The sequence below is a fragment of the Littorina saxatilis genome, linkage group LG8, assembly GCF_037325665.1.
Source record: "Littorina saxatilis isolate snail1 linkage group LG8, US_GU_Lsax_2.0, whole genome shotgun sequence".
Taxonomy (NCBI): Eukaryota; Metazoa; Mollusca; class Gastropoda; order Littorinimorpha; family Littorinidae; genus Littorina; species Littorina saxatilis.
Window position 1 is genome coordinate 50,027,660 of NC_090252.1, and position 12,762 is coordinate 50,040,421.

Here is a 12,762-nt window from a genome sequence, read left to right on the forward strand (position 1 = left end):
TTGTTTGTCGTTGTTGTTTGTTTAACACACACTCCAACACACACACACACACACCACTAACCAGACACACACAACACCACCACCACCACCACCACCACCACCACCACCTACCAGAATAGGTTTTACACTCACTTTTTCCTCCACGTTTTAATTTTGGCAAATCATTAACCCAGGATTGCAAAGCAGGGATCATTTGTCAATTTCATAACAACGTACATACAATTTCAGCTGGTTACTGCAATAAAATGTGCATCATCACAGGTTTCTGCTGGAATGACAGTGTCTTATGTGTCAACACAAATACACACACACAAAATGGGTGTGGTGCTGCATGCCCCATAATAGATCCTAACTTCACCCTCTAAACCTCCCTGCAGATGCATGTTTTGTGCACAAAAAATAGCCTTTTAAAATATGCAGTATACAAAATAAAAATGCAGACGACATTTCTACATTTGATGGGGGAGTTGTCCTGTATTAGAATTATTTATCAAATAATTAAAGTTAACCAAAGTATATGTAATAAAACCAAGGAGTCCTCTGTTAAGTAGCTCAACACAATGATCGCAGCCCAGGGTGCTAACACAGTTAGGGTATGTTGTTCAAGACTTGGAAGGTCAAGGTTTTAAAGTATGCTTCAGTAACGGAATCTTATAACAAAGCTAAAACATTTACCACTGAAGCAAAACCATCTCTGAACAATTCAAAATTGTCACACGTACTAGTTTTACATTTTAAGGATCTTGCCAAGTGCATATCTTTTTATTGTGAAAAATATGTATTGCAAACAAAGAAAAACACAATGTCTTGTGATCTGTAAATGTTCTTGATACTTAATACATTACAGGGAACCTTATAAATTGTTCAGTGAAGTACTGTACAGCCTATTTAGCTTGTTCGTTTTCTCCTTTAAGGTAATTTTTCTCAACAATCATGTTATCTGCTACAAGTCTATAAACCTTTCTGCCCTTAAAGTAGATTCATGCCCTTCTGTGTGGGCACCTTCTTCTTCTTCCTCTTCAGTGTTCAGTGTTTACATTTGGATGTGTGCTCTCTGGCCAAGTTAGTCTTGTTGCACAGGGTGGCGGAAAGGCCACCCTCTCAGAACGTGTTGCAGAGTCTGTTCTTCCTACCCTAGCCACAGTCCGCTGTAGGTGCAAAACCTATCCTTTTGAGGTGTACCTTCAGACAGCAGTGTCCTGTGCGAAGGCGGAAGATGGCTCTCTGTTCTGTGTGAGTAAAATGGGGATATGGTCTTGAATGAGCTGGTATCTGTCTGTCTTTTTTTTGTTGATATAGACATCAAAGAAGCTCCAGCACCAGCCAAGTGTTGACTGTTTTCTTTATGCGTAACCTAGTCCTGGCAGCAGCTGTTGTCCATCTGTAAACAAGCAAGATCATTATTATAATATATTGATGGTGTATATGTTTTACCAGAAAGACGAGTAAAATACCACTTAATTTTTGTTTTAGTAATGAGGCATACATGCAGTTGAACAATCATATCTTGTGATATCTGCCCTCTGAAAAAAACCTACTATTCAAAATGTACTTTTACATCTTGTTTTTTTAACTTAGGCTTTTGAAGATCCACATTTACCACCCAAAAGGAGCCTGGCGATACTGGCATGCTTTAATTAAGATGACGTGTTACTCAGAAATAGTGCTTTTAGTTATGCGCTATAGAAATCTCCTTAATAAATAAATAAATACTGGTGGTGGTTCACTGCAAAGCATAACCTGATATGATTTCTTCATAGCACCTGACTGGAAATGAAGTTTCATACAATAAAAACTATACTGCGCCAGATTTACAGCAGTTCTGTTGAATTCACACAGTCAGAAAATTTCAAGGCTGTCCTCAACATTCTATGCTCACACACACACGACTTGACTTCACTTAGGAAGGTTATGTGATGCTTAAATCATCTGTCTTGCCACTATTTCATCACAAGTAACCACTGTGTTTATTGCTGGTATGTGCCGGAGTGGAGGGATAGTCTTACCCCATGTAAAAAAAAAAAAATAATAAAAAAAAGCCTGGCAGGTGATCTGAGATGCCTTTAATAACACAAAGCTGCCTCTGTAAACAATTCTGCTTTTACACATGCTATCCCTTAACTTGGATTCATACCAAAAATCAAGCCTAGCTTCATAGGAAACAGAATGTTACTTCAGCATTTAGAATTATGATCTTATTTCATGTACACGCCTTGGCAAATCTGACTCGATCACTACAGCAAGAAGTCAGTGTGTTGATTGTTCATATGTGACCAAGTTGAGGGATGAGCTTATCCTATGTTAAAGCCTGGCCTGAACTGAGACGGCGAAGAGAAGTAGTGTGCCTTTAATGACACAATGCTTTCTTTGTAAGCAATAGATTCAACATCTCAGATCTGGTCAGGCCTATACAAATGCCATCCCTCAACTTGGTTCATACAAAAATCATGTGCCTGGCTAGAGAGTGGGGATTTGTTGTTCTCTTTTTCGAAATCCAAAATAAGCAAAATCAGGTCTTAAAAAGGAGCAAGTCTTAAATTTAAAATGGGAGTGAATTTACAGATGTTATGAACAAGAAGTCTGCGTAAACAGGGTCATTAATAGGAAGGAGTCTTAGATTGGGGTGTCTTAAAAGGGGCAGGGGTGGGGTGGTGTGTGTGTGGGGGGGGGGGGGGGGGGAGTCCACAGTAATGACCATAAAATAATCAAAATAATACTATTAGTCATCTTATTCTCTACCAAATTTCTAGAGGTCAAGACAATGATACAGATTTTTTACTTGTGTCACTGTTAGTGTCATTCTATGAATAACAGACCAATAGAAAGAGAGAGAAAGAGAGCTCTGTGGTTTTTTTTTACCTGAAATAAGTGAACTTTGAAGTGCATTCATAATTAAAGCCCAATCATGAGGTTTAACCTACCTAGTCTTGAAAAGCCTGTCCGAGGAAACAGAACAAGCACCCTTCCGCAGACCTTCCTAACTGGAGAGTCTTGGTTGTAACCGCACACTTTCTAAAGTAGTCCATAAGCAGTTCCATGTGCCTATGTTTTCACTGGAACCAGCTCCTTTGTGTACCTGTGATCTGGATGAGCTGCAACACATAAAACTTTCATATGAACACTATGTCATAAGTACACCAGTTAGCATACATCAAACACTGAGGAGCATCACAAGATATGTTCTAAGGAGGTAACAACTATTGTCACAAAGTGTTTATGATACAGCCACAGGCACATGGCACTGAGTGGTCAATAGGTGAGGGGAGTGGGGGGGGGGGGGGGGCAGAAGTTCTGCTCAGTCTTGTCTACTGATACAACACTTTGTGGTGGTGTAAGGCAGGGAATCACACCCCAACCACTGGCCCACGCCCACCTGGTGTCGAGTGCCTGAGGATACATCAGTCCCAGTCATGGCTGGCCCCCGGTTTGACCAGACAACTGCCATGTATGGGTACATTTACTTTACAGTACAGATTAGTTTTCAATAGCAATGACATCATGGACGCACACCTGCCCAACACTGACACTGACAGCAAAATCAGCGACCAAACGTGATAAAGAGTAACTAATCGTCACAAACATCAAAATGCTTTGCATTAATTTTCTTGAAGAGGTCATTCTTAACCAGATAATCATTTCTAGGCAATTGAAGATTATTATTCCACCTACAGGCTATCACTCCTATGGCTGTTACTTGTAACACATTTCATTTCTTAAAATATGTTTTGTAAAGTACATAGATTTCACTAAAAGGCACATTCCTTCTCATGAAAACAATTTGGCTCACCGTCTCAGATCTGGTAGGGCTTTAAAATGGGATAAGACATGATCTCCAGGGGTCGACACTAACTAATTTGGCCTGGGGCCACACTGGCCCCAGAGATGGAAATTGCTGGGGCGGAAAAAAAAAATCTGGGGCCCACTCTCAGTATTCACGTGCGGCAATGGATTGTCTGTTTTTCTTCATCGTACTGAAGCCAGGGAAATTCTTTCAACCATTTGACATTGAAATTACGACAGCGCTTCGCGCTTTTGGCTGCATCGGTCTCCTTTTTTCGTTTCTCTCCACCCTGTTCTTCATCTTCATTTCCATGTCTTTTTACACCAGGGATGTGTCGCCACATTTTGCGTTTGGCATTTGAAGGCGATACTTATCTCTCACGCTAAAGAGCGCAATCTGCGAGTTATTTCCCTTACGACATTGTCCTTCGACGATTTGAATGTGTTTTTTCTTGACTGCGGCATTGATCGTAACGCAAATTTCAGTGACGACTTTGACTGGCGATTTTTAGTGATTGGCTCTGCTGGCATTAGAATTTTCGGTTTGTCATTGTTGGAATTTATCCTTGGGCGGAGTGGGCCCCAAGCTTCGGCAATGTTTGGGGCGGAACACAAAACTCTGGGGCGTTCCGCCCCCCGCCCCCGCTAGTGTCGAACCCTGATCTCTTAACTTGTTCACATACCCCAAAAAGTGCGATTGTGTTATGAATAAATGCTGTAAAAGCTACCTGTACTAGTTCATTAAAAAAACAAATCACAAAATGTCACTTCACCACAGCATGCAAACAGTGTGTTTATTTCTGGTATGTGTCTAAAGGCGGAGACAGACGCACAACACAAAACCCTGTTTTCGACAAAAACACCATCTCAAAACGTCGGGGAAACACATGTTTTTAAAGAGGGGATGTCACATGCGAAACACACAGATGAAGCGCGGTGCGTGTTTTCACAGAAATATCGGTCAGTGTCAGCTTGACCCGTCCAGCTATCGCCCTGTGTTTGAGTTTGTAAACAACACGGCTGGCAGTGCCCACTGATACGGTCAGTGTCCACTGATACGGTCAGTGTCAGCTTGACCCGTCCAGCTACTGCGCTGTGTTTGGGTTTGTAAACAACACGGCTGGCAGCGCCCACTGATATTATTGCCTCTCTTCAATCGTGACAGGATCCATAGACTCTAGTTAGGATTCATGGGTCCGATACTACCCTGAATCGGTACCACATCTGAGTCTGCCATTTTTTTCTATCTCCGTGGTGCCGGAAACCGAGTCACTTGAGTTGATCGTCCGCGTTCATTGGCTGACTACCAAAACGTGTTTTTAGATTTTAGAGCATGCTCTAAAACCCAAAACACGATGCAAAAACACGAAACAGTGTTTTCTGAAACGCGTTTTGGGGGATGTCACATGGGAAACACGCTGTTTTGTGTTTGTTTTGAAAGGAAACACTGTTTTGTGTTGTGCGTCTGACATGGCCTTAACACAGACACACACACACCATACACACATACACCAAAGCAACACAAAAGCCGAAAACATGCCTACCATCTAAATGAGGATATCCAGTTCCAACTGTCTTCTGCCAATATAACACTGCCAGAGACACCATGGTGTAGAAAGTCAGTTTAAAGAGAGACTACCTGGAAGAAAAATATATATACTGTAATAATAATAAAACACCCAGTGCAATAGACATACTTTCTCGTTAAAGGCTTACTTTGCTATGTAAAACATTTTGCTTCACAATCACAGTCTCAGATCTTGTCAGGCTTTTACTTGGGATAAGATCATCCCTCTACTTGGACGCATACCAACATAGATCAGCTTGAATGTTTGTGAAAATATCCCATATTTTGAGTTAACTCACCACAGCAAGATGGTATGTGGCCAAGATGAGGGATTCCATGTTAAAGCATAGCCATATAATATCTGAGACAGTGACCCACACTATAGTGACAAGGCAAGTGTGCCTTTAAATTGTAAACTGTTATATATATGTGCATTTTGACTTCTTCATAAATTATAACCCTGATGCAGGCAGTCATCAGTAGTGGTTTAGTACCTAGAACGAGAAAAGAATGAACTTGCAAGAAAGAAACTGAGTCAAAATCAAAATACCCTTTTGAATTACAAACTAGATTCCACGGGGCAGACAGGGTTTGAGGTTAGAAAGCTCTGAAATAACTCTGATATTTGAAATTGACTAATAGTATTAACTTATAACGTCATACATGATACAAACAAATGAACTAAGGCCTTTGAAGATCCATATCCAATCCTGCTACACAAAGGCACAAGCAGAGGTTGAAATTGCCAGGGTCATTTTCCATCCCCATGTAGCCTGGATTTAATTACTGGCATGTTTTTTTTAAAGAGGTGTGTCACTCAGAATGACTGGAGATGGTTCATTCAATGCAGAGCATAATATACCATTGATTTCTTCATGCCATCTGATTTGCCGGTGAATTCACAGGGCAAGAACAATTCAAGACTGGCCTCAACATTTTATGCTGACTGTAAATTGTAATTATATAATATATCCACCCTAGCTAACTGGTACACTAATCACTTGCTCTGGCGGACTTCTTTTTCCAACATCATAAATCTGTTATTTGTACTTTAGCCTTTTGTGGTAAAATATTCTCATTACCAGTTGCACTCACAATCTATTGCTAGTGTATTTTGGAAATGATCAAAAGCCTTACTTGTGTTCTATAACAGCACCATGTCACTGTTGCGGGAAGAATGAGGCAGGGCTTGGTAATAACTGAGACCTGCAAGTAAACAAAACATATTTAGAATCTCATCATGTGTTATTTTGTTATATAATAATATCTATGTCATGAGGTCTTACATTGCAATAACAAACACACGCATAACTTAACTTAGCAAGGTGTTCTATGTGCTAAGAACAAGAGTAATTGTTTAATGAATTAACGCTGAAGAAGCTACTAGTTGCTTAAACAAATTCATAGCAAAATGTCACTTGATCACCACATCAGGCACACTGTATGTTCATTTCTGGTATGTATGCAAGTGGAGGGATGATCTTGTTCCATGTAAAATCCTAGCTCAGCTGATCTCTCTCAACTTGGATTCATACCACACATTAGGAGCCTGGCTGTTTCTGTTCAGTGGGCATTTCTCCATTTGTTTTATTTGAATGCATTTCTTAAAAAGAACACTTCCTCTGCACAGCAAGCAGTCAGGATGTTATATGAAGTCTTATATCGCGCGCGTATCTCCAGACTCGGACTCAAGGATTTATTTATGCCGTGTAAGATGGAATTTTTTTTACACAATACATCACGCATTCACATCGACCAGCAGATCGCAGCCATTTCGGCGCATATCCTACTTATTACGGCCTATTATTCCAAGTCACACGGGTATTTTGGGTGGTCATTTTTATCTTTGCCTATACAATTTTGCCAGGAAAGACCCTTTTGTCAATCATGGGATCTTTAACGTGCACACCCCAATCTAGTGTACACGAAGGGACCTCGGTTTTTCTTCTCATCCGAAAGACTAGCACTTGAACCCACCACCTAGGTTAGGAAAGGGGGGAGAAAATTGCTAACGCCCTGACCCAGGGTCGAAATCGCAACCTCTCGCTTCTGAGCGCAAGTGCGTTACCACCCGACCACCCAGTCCTTTTTGTTCCAAATCAAACGTTGTTTTGCTCCAACCAAGACTGCAGATCTTGGCAAACATGTGGCATAAAAACTAGATTTGATGACCTTACCCGTACTCACCCTGAAAAGTGCCGATCTAGATTTTGCTATTTTAACAGAGGGGACAGAGGTTGTACCTCTCCTCATGCAGACACCGCATAACAAATATATATGTGTAACAAATCCAGTTGCAACACTGTAGGTTCATGGCTTAATTTCATTGACTGATTGAGTCAGCAGTAGTGAGTACTACATGTCATTATGATCATACCAGTATTAGTGAGTATTACAATTGGAGCAATCTGCAGAATTGTTACCAATACATCATCATAACAGGAATTCCTCAGTGCATGAGACATTGGTGTGTAGACATTTATATGTAGATCTTTAAAACATTCAATGAGTCATGGGACTAAAAACTGCTAAAGCCTTATGTGGCAACATCACAAACAAAATTAACCAACCCCAAATTATGTCAACCTCATGGCCCTTGTACTTGTAGTTCAAGTTGTACTGTTGTACTAGCCAACAGACATAACAAGGAACTTAGCTCAGTAGGTGTTGATTGCTCTGCGTCATTATCAATATCATGATGCTGAGAGTCGAAATGCAGTTCAAACACAGACAGAACAAAATGGAATCTTTGAGTTTGAAATTGAATGAAAAAAAAAAGTAATTTGTAAATTGTATGGTCATGGTGTAGAAGTTTTGAACTTTAGCGTTGTAAATTCATTGCTCCGAATCAACTGCAATCTAACCCTCCGATTTATGTCCTAAGTCATTTACATACCTTTGGAATTTTAAGGAATGGGTATAACGTCCTTTCATCTAATGATCTAGTCTACTTTGGGATTTTGCCCAGTCGCCGTCACCGTCTCCCAGTCCTTGACCTACTTGGAGTCCTTGCTGGGTTGAATCGGCTGAGGAGCGAACCCATGACGACTCGCAACGCGAGGAACCAGAAGAGGAATCTAGGTTTATTTTGCGTGTTTTGGGCCTGCCGACCCTACTTGTACTGTAGTCGATCCACAACCGGCACGAAGCTTCTTTTCGCAGGGCGAAACCGCCCCACTCGTGACTTCATCCGATGTCCGCCATGTTTCAAGTGACAAAAAAGTAGAAACGATCTAACAAATAACTTTCATTTCAAGCACAGTCAAAAAAAAATTAAAAAAGTACAAAAGAAGGGGTGGAGAAAATGGCATTATCTAGACAGATTCAACTCGGATAAACTAAGAGGGACTTATAACTACTGAAGATTGAGAGCACAGCGGACGTCCTGTAAATTCCCGATCCATTTTTTCCCCTTCCCATTTCGGTATACTGTTCTCTGCTTGTAACGCTACGCAACAGGATAAGAGATATCCTGAGGGTATAAGTGATACTCCCACATACGTTGCACAAGCATAATTTGACGTTACCTTATATACGGTCCAACCGGTGTGCAATGGAGGGAGGGAGGGAGGGAGAGAGAGAGAGAGAGAGAGAGAGAGAGAGAGAGAGAGAGAGAGAGAGAGAGAGAGAGAGAGAGGGGATCGAAACGATCGCGATATGTACATAGGATAATATCATGGATAACCATGTTATTTCTTCAGTTCAACACTTGGTCTGTTTAAAGTTTGTATTTCTGCTGTTGTTATCACGCGCGAATCGAATGCGATTTGGTAAACATTCTTGGTGTGTATGCCCATCAAGTCACAGAGTTTGTACATAACACGTCTTCCACGTGCGTTTTGAATTCTGCGGTAAGTGCAAAGCGACACTATCCCTGCATTCCCGGTCAGGAGTCACGGGCGACAGCGTCAGGGTTGTCACTCTGGCCTACTTGTTTGATTACTTGACAACAGGCACAAATATGATCCTTCATTCTATCGATATGTTGGGCATACCTCAGGTGATCGGCCTTCGGCCACCTTCTTACGCCGTTGTACACGGCCAACCGTGTTTCGCCCTTCAGTCCAAAGGGGCACCAGTCTGTCACCTGCCCTTCAGTCATGTTATACTCGAACACTGCCGAGTCAGTTACAGCATGTAGTGAATTCTTTCCGTATCTCTGGTCAACCACAATTGTTCTCACTACATGGAGAGTTTCAGACGAAATGACAGCGTTCCTAACTTCGCCTGGGAACGTTGTCAAGTAGAACTCTAGACCGGCAACCTGGTCATCCCAGATCTGTTGCACACTGTCATTGTCTGAATCGAATCAGGGGCGTCAAAAGCATCACAAAGTTCTCATTTTCCGTTTTGTTCAAATGTTCATGTAAACTTTCAGTACTTTCAGCGTCACTTTGGCCCTTATTTTCTCCTCCTCCCTTTCCACCTTCTCCGGCGAATCGAAGCATCCTGGTGAGGGCATTTGCGAAAGGGATGGTGGGGGTGGGCTTTGGAAAAGGCCTATGTCGCGGGATTCTTGGGTCGTGGAAGTTGTGGTAATGTCATTTTCTTGCACAGTACCTTGATGGGGTTCAGTGTGAGGCGCAGATTCCTGTGCCTGTTGTTGTGCTGTTTGTTGTCTCGATGCTGCACGGCAGGCGTCACGCCTGAGCTCACTGGGTGACCTTTTTCGGTATCGGGTCACACCACGCTGCAAGGCTTGGTTTTCAATGGCCGCTTCACTGAAACTATTCCACCTTACAATTAGCGTTGTACATTCGCCTTCACTGTGAATGTCCCAGGTGGTGAGATGGTATTTTTCTGTCAGTATTCGAAGCACAGACTCTAAAGCCACTGGTACACACATTTTAGACGATGTTGGCGTTCCACACACACGTAAAAATGATGAAGTTTTGGGAGCTCGAAGTAGATGCTGCTCGCTGGTTGCCAGGGGCAGATAACTCGAGAGAGAGAAAGAGAGAGAGAGAGAGAGAGAGAGAGAGAGAGAGAGAGAGAGAGAGAGAGAGAGAGAGAGAGAGAGCAAGCAATTTAAGGCAGAGACTGGGTGGCGGAGTGGTAACGCACTTGCGCTCGGAATCGAGAGGTTGCGTGTTCGACCCTGGGTCGGGCCGCTATTTTCTCCCCCCTTTCCTAACCTAGATGGTGGGTTCAAGTGCTAGTGTTTCGGATGAGACGAAAAACCGAGGTCCCTTCGTGTACACTATATTGGGGTGTGCACGTTAAAGATCCCACGATTGACAAAAGGGTCTTTCCTGGCAAAATTGTATAGGCATAGATAAAAATGTCCATCAAATACCCGTGTGACTTGGAATAAAGGCCGCGAAAGGTGAACATTCGCCTAACAGGCTTGAGGTTTGCTGGTCGATGTGAATGCGTGATATATTGTGTAAAAAATTCCATCTCACACGGCATAAAGCGCTTTGAACTTCGGATAAGGCGCTATATAAATAAAGAGAATTATTATTATTATTATTATTATAGAAGTCTGAATGTTTTAATAAGTAGGCCTTGAGCCCTTTTCATGGATATGAGCACATCTCAAGCATCAGCATACAAATGCACATAGTAAACAAGTCGCGTAAGGCGAAAATACAACATTTAGTCAAGCTGTCGAACTCACAGAATGAAACTGAACGCAATGCAATTTTTCAGCAAGACCGTATACTCGTAGCATCGTAAGTCCACCGCTCGTGGCAAAGGCAGTGAAATTGACAAGAAGAGCGGGGTAGTAGTTGCGCTGAGAAGGATAGCACGCTTTTCTGTACCTCTCTTCGTTTGAACTTTCTGAGCGTGTTTTTAATCCAAACATATCATATCTATATGTTTTTGGAATCAGGAACCCACAAGGAATAAGATGAAAGTGTTTTTAAATTGATTTCGAAAATTTAATTTTGATCATAATTTTTATATTTTTAATTTTCAGAGCTTGTTTTTAATCCAAATATAACATTTTTGGAATCAGAAAATAATGAAGAATAAGATGAACGTAAATTTGGATCGTTTTATAAAATTTCTTTTTTACAATTTTCAGATTTTTAATGACCAAAGTCATTAATTAATTTTTAAGCCACCAAGCTGAAATGCAATACCGAAGTCCGGCCTTCGTCGAAGATTGCTTGGCCAAAATTTCAATCAATTTGATTGAAAAATGAGAGTGTGACAGTGCCGCCTCAACTTTTACAAAAAGCCGGATATGACGTCATCAAAGGTATTTATCGAAAAAAAGAAAAAAAGTCCGGGGATATCATTCCCAGGAACTCTCATGTCAAATTTCATAAAGATCGGTCCAGTAGTTTGGTCTGAATCGCTCTACACACACACGCGCACAGACAGACAGACACACACACACACACACATACACACCGACCCTCGTCTCGATTCCCCCCTCTATGTTAAAACATTCAGTCAAAACTTGACTAAATGTAACAAAAACAAGAACATCCAACTCATTATATATAATCCTATTCCAATAATTCCGGTGTGTTTTTCACACACTTGCGCGTACATTGTTGTTTGTGTTTGCGTGTGGTCATATGAATGGTGTGTATCTGTGAGTGTATGTTTACGAGCGCGTGTATGCTTTGTAAGGGAGTATCGCCCTGTTTCGTTTCCGGATTACGGATTACGAATGGAAAGCGCCTCCATGACAAATGTAGAAAAACGTAGCAAAAGCGGCTTACTAGTGTTTGAACAATGATGGGATTCTAGTGTATTTTCGTGGAATATAATATTCTCTTAACTCAGCATATTTAGAGCATACTAAAACAAAGTGGACTTCATCTTCAACACTGCCACAACAAAATCAGCGGAGGTTGCATTTAAATTAAAGCGAAATCGATGCACTTTCAGAGGAGATACTCCCAATCTAAATCTAATCAGAAGATTTCTAGCTTTAATATGTTTCAAAGCACTTAAATAGTTGGATAATGTTAGGGTTGATTTGAAGGTTCTGTACAGAGAGAAACGTTCACTTCCTTGTACATTTTCAAGCCAGGTTTGCTTACAGGATGAAATAAGTGTTTCTTTAAATGCTGTTAGGAACGCCCTCTCATCGCCAACACCTTGGTTTTCCCATACTTCATCAAAACCGTACATGTACAGAGTGTGAGAGAGAGAGAGAGAGAGAGAGAGAGAGAGAGAGAGAGAGAGAGAGAGAGAGAGGAGAGAGAGAGAGAAAGGAGAGAGAGAGAGAGAGAGAGAGAGAGAGAGAGAGAGAGAGAGAGAGAGAGAGAGAGAGAGAGAGAGAGAGAGTCGGAGTCGGACATTTTATTTGTTAGGCCTCGGGCCCATAACAAGACTGGTGACACATAATACGAGCGAACAATGTTTAAAATAAGCAGAAAAAGCAACATTATGGACCTGCATCTTGCAACTCTGCATTTTCCAGAGAATCAGTGCGAAATCGTAGTGCTTTG

At 41.5% G+C, this 12,762-nt stretch overlaps 1 long non-coding RNA gene across 2 annotated transcripts; it reads right to left on the reverse strand.

Moving 5' to 3' along the window:
• Positions 1-1,092: 1,092 nt before the first annotated feature.
• On the reverse strand, positions 1,093-8,595 carry LOC138973770 (uncharacterized). 2 transcript variants are annotated; one of them, XR_011458149.1, is made up of 5 exons: positions 8,244-8,595; positions 6,485-6,553; positions 5,325-5,419; positions 2,922-3,092; positions 1,093-1,381 (listed from the first exon to the last, which is right to left on the reverse strand). It is a non-coding gene; the product is annotated as an uncharacterized lncRNA (long non-coding RNA). The 2 variants fall into 2 exon arrangements; XR_011458148.1 differs by having other exon boundaries at positions 8,348-8,593.
• Positions 8,596-12,762: the final 4,167 nt, after the last annotated feature.